At 35.5% G+C, this 7,245-nt stretch overlaps 1 long non-coding RNA gene across 1 annotated transcript; it reads left to right on the top strand.

Annotated features, from left to right (window-relative positions):
- Positions 1-507: 507 nt before the first annotated feature.
- On the top strand, positions 508-5,696 carry LOC103663356. Its single transcript, XR_568752.2, has 3 exons — positions 508-645; positions 4,956-5,108; positions 5,634-5,696. It is a non-coding gene; the product is annotated as an uncharacterized LOC103663356 (long non-coding RNA).
- The last annotated feature ends 1,549 nt before the right edge of the window (positions 5,697-7,245 follow it).

Genomic DNA, 7,245 nt, shown 5'->3' with positions numbered 1-7,245 from the left:
ACAGACCCTTCATCTCTGAGCTAAAACACCTTTCAGCAGCTTCTGACCATTTGACAATTTTGCTTACCCGCATCCACAAAGACGGCTTGTGGGCTGGGTATTTTGGAGACGGAAATAAAAAAAACAAAACAAAACAAAACAAAACAAAACAAAAACCCATGTTCTACCCAAGATGATTTTCCAAGCACACTCATCAGCTCCATTTTATTATGGACAGAATGGAGGATCAGAAGATGAGTGAAACAGAGGATTTGTTATGTACTTTAATTCCATGTAGAAAGACTGTTCTAGAGTCAGGCATGGAGAAATTTTCCATATATTTTAGCCTAAGTCTAAAAATAACTACAGGGGGAAGACACTAAGAGGCTTTTTAAAAAAAGTTCTAAGGCATTTGTCTCAACTTAGAATACAGCACACAGACTGGCTCGATGCCAGGTATCACTAAACTATCGTGATGTCACTACACATACCAGTCAATTCTGCACCCCGGGGAGCTAAGACCTGGACTCCAGCAGCACTGGCCATGCAGGGCTGGGAGGTAAATGTAGACATGTCTGTTTTCAAGCACAGGTTGCGCGAGTTTGCTGCAGCTTGAAAGACAAATGGCCTCATCCTCAGACAGCCTGTGACTTGAGGACATTAAAGGTAAGTCCTGAGTCGGGGTTGACAGAGTTTTTTAAACAGAAGCATTCCAAAATATGTAAATTGCAGTACCTTTTCTTTTTTTCTCCCCTTGTTTTTTCTATGTGTGTGGAAGCTTGACTAGGATTCAGTGGTGAGAGTTATTTATAGGCATGAGTCATCAGCGCCCTGAAATGGTTAACATGCAAGCAGCTAACTTACCCAAAGAGAGGAAGCCTCTGGGGAGAATCTGGTTTCCAGATAATCATGACTCATTCTAATACTCTTTTATAAATATATTAGCCAATAACACATTATAACAAATGATGTCCTCTCCCTTCACACACACACACACACACACACACACACGCACACACACAGCAGCTAGTGATAAAATAATATGCACACCATTTTTTTATCTGCTTATTGTGTGAATATTTACCAGAACCTCCAGATGTCATAAAGGCTGGAGTACATGATGGTCTGTTTGCTTATGTGGCTGCATTAAAGTTGATAGTTAGAAATACAAGGGCGGTCAAAAAAATTCAGCAATATTAGCTTCTAGCAGAACAGAAACAGTGACTGAAGGGCATGTTCTGTTTTGCTCACAAAGTAATATGATACACTTTACTCCCACCTGCTTCTCTACACTCTGAATTATATGCTCCTTTCACGCCCACCCACATGGACTCTGTGCTTAGTAACTATTCTACACTGAATCTCTTGACTGTCCTTTATTCTATGAAATGCCTTTTCATAATATTTAATGTCATCAAATTGATCCTTATATAAACTGATTAGCTGTTTGAAGTCCCACTAAGAAGTAAAAGAGTAAATATTAAAGTAATAGTAATTATTACTAAAATTCAGTCCTAATGAATTTTAAGCTTCAATCAGGTTCTTATTTGATAGTAAGGTTACAAACAGAACATCAGCAATTATTAAAAACCCAAGAAAGTGCATGTTATTGAATGATTGTTTGCTATTATGTCTTTCACTTTTAAAAGGCTGATGTAACAGTGTCTCTGCTCATAACATTTCATGGTTATTAACGATGGGATCCTGTGGCAGAGACAGCTTGCTCTCTTCTCGTTCCCAACAGCAACAGGAGAGAATATAGAATGACATAAATAAAACTAAGATCCTAGGCAAATGTTTCTGAGAGGGTCGAGAATAAAATAAAGTTGAAAAATTACTCAGTATCATTTTGTCAAAGCCACAGGAGAGAAAAGCCTGAATTGAACTGTAGAAGGGAAGAAAACAATACAGAGCAGTAAGTTTCACTTTTGCATTTGCTCTCAGGAAGCATAACTAAAACGGGGTTTCGAATTACGATCAGCTCAGTGTAGACTCACTAATTTACTCTCAACTTCATTCAGGGAACCCTGTCCCCTTTTTTATATTTCTCTCTAATTTCTTCTCTTACATAGCATTTTAATCTCCGTCAACTCGAATTTTTTAGAGTGGTCAGGATACAAATAAAATAAATGAGTTTATGTATGTTTTATGTATGTATCAATGCCTACAAAGATAGCAAATATTAATTGAGCACATATTATATAACCAGGCATTGTTCTCTAAGACTAGCATACATTAACTCAATCCTTACAAAAATTCTGTGTAATAGATATGGATGCTGCCCTCGTTTTACAGGTGAGTTTGGAGAAAGATCTACCCTACTAATAGGTATTGAGATAGGGATATCCACAGTGACTGCAGAGCTTGCTTGCCTAATCTTTCCACAAGGCAAAAAGACTTTATAAGCTTATTGTGTGTGTGTGTGTGTGTGTGTGTGTGTGTGTGTGTGTGTATAGCTCCTCAACAAAATTAGAACATGTTTTTTACTTATCCATATAGCTATATCAAAAAATCCGTACAATAAATTGACTGAATACATTTAATGATAAATTTCTTTTCCTTGATTTGGATAGTTTTTAATTTGGTAAATATTTTTCATAGTCATATGTCCAATTTTATGTTGTTTTGAAATAAAGGAATATGAAAAGAAATAAACTAGAAATGAAGAATTATGACATGTGAGGAAATGGGTACACATACTTCATTTTTTAAAAATTTCTTGAGCACTAGTATGATTTTTAATCATATTGAGCATTTAGTATCTTTCTAATTAGAAAATAAAAGAATGCTAAATTACTAGCCAGAACCTAGGAAGATCACAAGTGCCACCTTTAAATACTTGGGTTAGCCACAGAACATGTGGACTCATCTATTTCAGAGAACAGAAAATGGCATGCCCCAGAAATCCTTAGAATGTCATAAGCTAGAGTCAGAAAGCCCTTACTGCATTATCAGTAAGGCAAGTCACAACCACTAAGATGAGTGGAATTAGTTAGGATGATAGGATTAAAGAGGATAATTAAAAGATACAAAATCAATACCATCTGTACAGTATTATATGGAAAAGTTCAGTATTAAAACTTCAGCTATGAACCAGTGGAACAGGACATTGAAAAATAAGGAATAGAGCAGGGAATTAACCAAAAACAAAACCTACAAAAACGGGGAGAAAGAAAAACTGTCAACATCACATTTCTGATTATAAAAAAAAAAGTCTGCTTTAGAGAGCAAAAGTAAAATATTGCTAAATCCCATTGGTACACTCAACCATTAACTATGAGGTCATAGGTTTTTAAATTTTGTTTTTCATCTTGATTTACAACTCTCATTTGGACTTTTGGATGAGTTAGTCATGCATATTATGTCATACAAACTTACACGAATTTCTTTTTTTTCTCTACTTTGAAGGCAACCCTGTTGGTATCTAAAAAGACATGTAGAACAATGTGACAGCTAAAAAGTTCTTGTACAAGTTATTGATAATGCCCTTTTTAACTCTAGCTAAAGGCATAAACACAATATTGATGACAAGAAAACTATAATGTGATATGATGTATCACTAATATGATGGAAAATTATACTGTAAGATTTTTCTATACCATTAATAGGATTTAATAAAATGGGATTTTCATGCAAGATCAAGCATTGTCCGTAATGCCTCTGGATAAAAAGCAGTGCTATGTTTCATGTTCATAAATAGCATCATAGACAGATCACATATGATCCTTGAATATGAAGGTTTATAGCCTAAATAGAAAATCTTGCAGCTTCATGATATTTAGAGTTTAAAGGTTTCTATTAGAAGCCTTATTGATTAAGTTGTGCTTCAGATTAAAAATCCCCTGTAAATTTGGACTAGAAGCATATGTCTATTATTATTCCTTATTTACCTGAATGTAATTTATGAATAATATGTACATGTGTTTTATAAATAACACTGTCTAAAATTTTAATATTTAAGACTCAATTGATGAATTCATTTTAAACATGATTAACTGCATTCACTTTAAAAGTAAAATTTAAGTGTTCAATTAACTTAATAGTTTTAAGAAACAATAGGCATTTTATATGAAGAAAATCAAATACATTACTTTATTACTGGGGTGAGTTGAAATATTCTTTTTCAATGCAGATTGATAATGATGCTTCTTTCAAAGATTACCTTATGCTTTATTTCTCCTAAGGTCACTGATGTCTTTTTAAATTTTTCCTCAGTAAAACCACAGAATTTTCCAAGTTACACCTTTGTCTTATGTATCATTCAGTGTCGTCCTCTTCAAAGAGAGCAATAGACATAATCAGAGAAAAACCCATTGGTTCCTAAGGCAAGTGAAGCCTCATCCGGCTGGAGCTCTGGATGCAGCAAAAGTGCACAGGGACCCGCTCCAACCCTTTAATTTGCAAAGGAGTGATCTATGCAAATCTGAGTTTTATGGATCCTGAGAGACCTCTGACAACTTTTTGCAAATATCCCAGTTAAACTATCAAACTCACTGGACATCCATAGGAACACCAATAAATTCCTTGTGGGTCTCTTGAGGTTCCTTCTGAATCCTGAATCCTGTAAGGATTGCTTGGTTTAGCCATTTAAGAGCTGATGAGGGTTTTGTATGGAAAAGTAGCATAGGTTTTACGGCACCTTTGAGGCTTCACACTACTTTCTGCAATTAGCACAAATGTTGAATTAACAGAAGAATCAATGGAAAAACTCATCTGGACTGCTCTCAGTTTATGGTTTATCTCTTCCAGGGTTGTTTTGTACCAGTGGTACCCAATTATTTAGTGTTGAAGGAGTGGCTGTATTTCTCACTAGTTTTTAAATCCTTAAGGGGAAATGTAACTGTGGAATGGAGGGGGTGGGAATAAAAGGGAAAAGTACTAGCATGGGATTCTATTTGGTAAAGGCATGCAGAGGCTTCCAAATACAGAAGTTTCTTTCACCAACTTTGTTCTGGTCTTTCCCTGGCCATCCACAGTAAGTTGCCTGCAGACCCCTGGGATTTGTGATCTTTACGAAGGCATCGTCAGAGATTGTGACCATGCATGTGTGTTTTCATCCATCACTGAGCATTAGGGACCCCTGGTCCAGATCCACTCCTGCGCTTTCCAAGTTACACCTTGGAAATATGGTAAGCCTATAAAATTCTGTGTTTTTATGTTCCTTACTTCTAATTCAGAAAGGCTGAATGGTGAGTTCTTGATCTCACAAGAAGTAGCATGCCACATGGTAATGTTTGTACAGTGAAAGGTAATTGGCGGTATGTCAGAGATCATTCCTGCTTGGGGCTGATCTCAGGACCCTGAGAATATGACCTGAACCAAAAATCAAGAGCCAGCTGCTTAACCGACTGAGCCACCCAGGCGACCCTGTCAAAGATGATTTTGATAACCACTTCTGCTAATATTCACATTTTGTGAATCCTGCTGAAATCCCAAAACGTATTCCAAGTTGGTCATAATACAATTTTATTGTCATGAATTTTATATATCTTATCATTACATTAGCATCAGTGAATAATTACAATATGAATAACATGGTGATAATAAATAATAACATTTATTAAACAATTAATGTATGGCAGGCAACATCCTAGACACATTGTATGTATTATTACATCTAAATCTCATTACAACCCATGTCCACTCCATTTCAGAAAAGAAAAGATCCAGTCTTAGAGACGCATGTGGATAATAACTAAGGTGGAATTTGAAGCCAGGTAAATTTATTGTGAATCCTGAACATTTTAACCATTCATTATACCACACTGCCTCTCAGCTGTTTTCTCACACCATGGTATAATTTATCCACTTATATTTATTAAGCTTTTAAAATTTCTTTGTCGTTCTTTTTTTTCTTTCTCCCCCTTTTTTTTCTTTAACAAGACAGAATGAAAACTGTCCAGTGGTTTATAACGCCGTCCTAGCACTTCTATACAAAAGGACTGTTTACAGTTACAAAATGTGTGGCCTTTCCAGAATTTCTTTCAAGACAAGGGAGTAATTGACAAAGTCTTGTAACTCTTTTATGCACTGTAACTCATGACCATTTCTCTTCTTTGATGTCTATAGCTCCCTTATGTAAAGAATATCAGGCCTCAGGACCCCTCTTGTTTCCATCTCTAAAGTCACAAACATTCATTTGAATATTTCCTTTAACGTCTACTGTTTTTAAACTGTCTTTGAATTTATATTCCTTGTCAAGGCAAAGGGAGGAGGATTCTTTTATTTTCATGTTTGAAATTTGTTTATTATTTAAATGGAGGTACATTTTGTGTCTCCAAAGCCATCAGCCTCAAAAATTAATTCTCAACGAGTTTAGTGCTCAACAAACCTCATTTATATTACCTTTGTTGGGCTTGAAAGATCAACAGTTTTTATGAGAAGATTGATGAGATTTGAGAAAAAAAAAAAGGTTACAGAATTATCTGTAGGAAGTCTTCAGATGGCAAGACATCACACATAAATTCTTCTTTAATATGTATTTCTTCTGCTGGTTCCTAAGAAAATAAGTAATGCTTCTGATAACCTAAACAAAAATAGTTTTACCCTTTATGTCTGTGTACTCTTGACTACTGTGGGTAGTGCCAGAAGCTAGGAAGCTAAGGTCCTTGGCTAATTTGACCACTTCACATCTAGCCTAAGGCATGGCTGTGAACCTGAACCTGACCCTGGTGCCCTCCACCCTCACAAACTTAACTTATTCTGAACTATTTTCTGTCATTCTTACATTGATTATTTTCAAATTCCTAGCAACTAATACTTTCTCACTTCTTTCCTTCCCCCAAAATTACTTTTTCCCATAATTTAAAATCAACTTACTTTACTTTTTTCCCTTTCTTTTTTCAAAACTTTGAAATCTTTGTTGTGAAAGCATCACTTAACCATATCAGGAGAATATTCAGATTTCAGCAGGTAAGTGGTCCCTTGTTAGTGAGCATTCCATATAAACATGTGTTAGTGTTTACATTCTGACAGATCAAGTCATACGCACACACACTCACAAACACTTATCGAAAATGCTGTTACTTTGGAGTGAAATGGAAAAATGCAAGTTGGGAGGCTGAGAATATAGCTCCAAGCCTTGCTGGTCCATGTAGAAATCCTGAAAAACAGAATTTGAAACTTGACTCCACTATTGGAAAGAAGGATTAATTTATCTTTTGCTTCTTTTGAAAATATCACTACGACAATGCCACCTAACTCCCTGGATTGTTAGGTAGACTTAATGTAGTATCTGTAAAAGTGTGTTAAAACTTTCTAAGTTGT

This window comes from Ursus maritimus, unplaced genomic scaffold (genome assembly GCF_017311325.1).
Source record: "Ursus maritimus isolate PB19 unplaced genomic scaffold, ASM1731132v1 scaffold_13, whole genome shotgun sequence".
NCBI lineage: Eukaryota > Metazoa > Chordata > Mammalia > Carnivora > Ursidae > Ursus > Ursus maritimus.
This window is presented reverse-complemented; position numbering and strand designations above follow the sequence as displayed.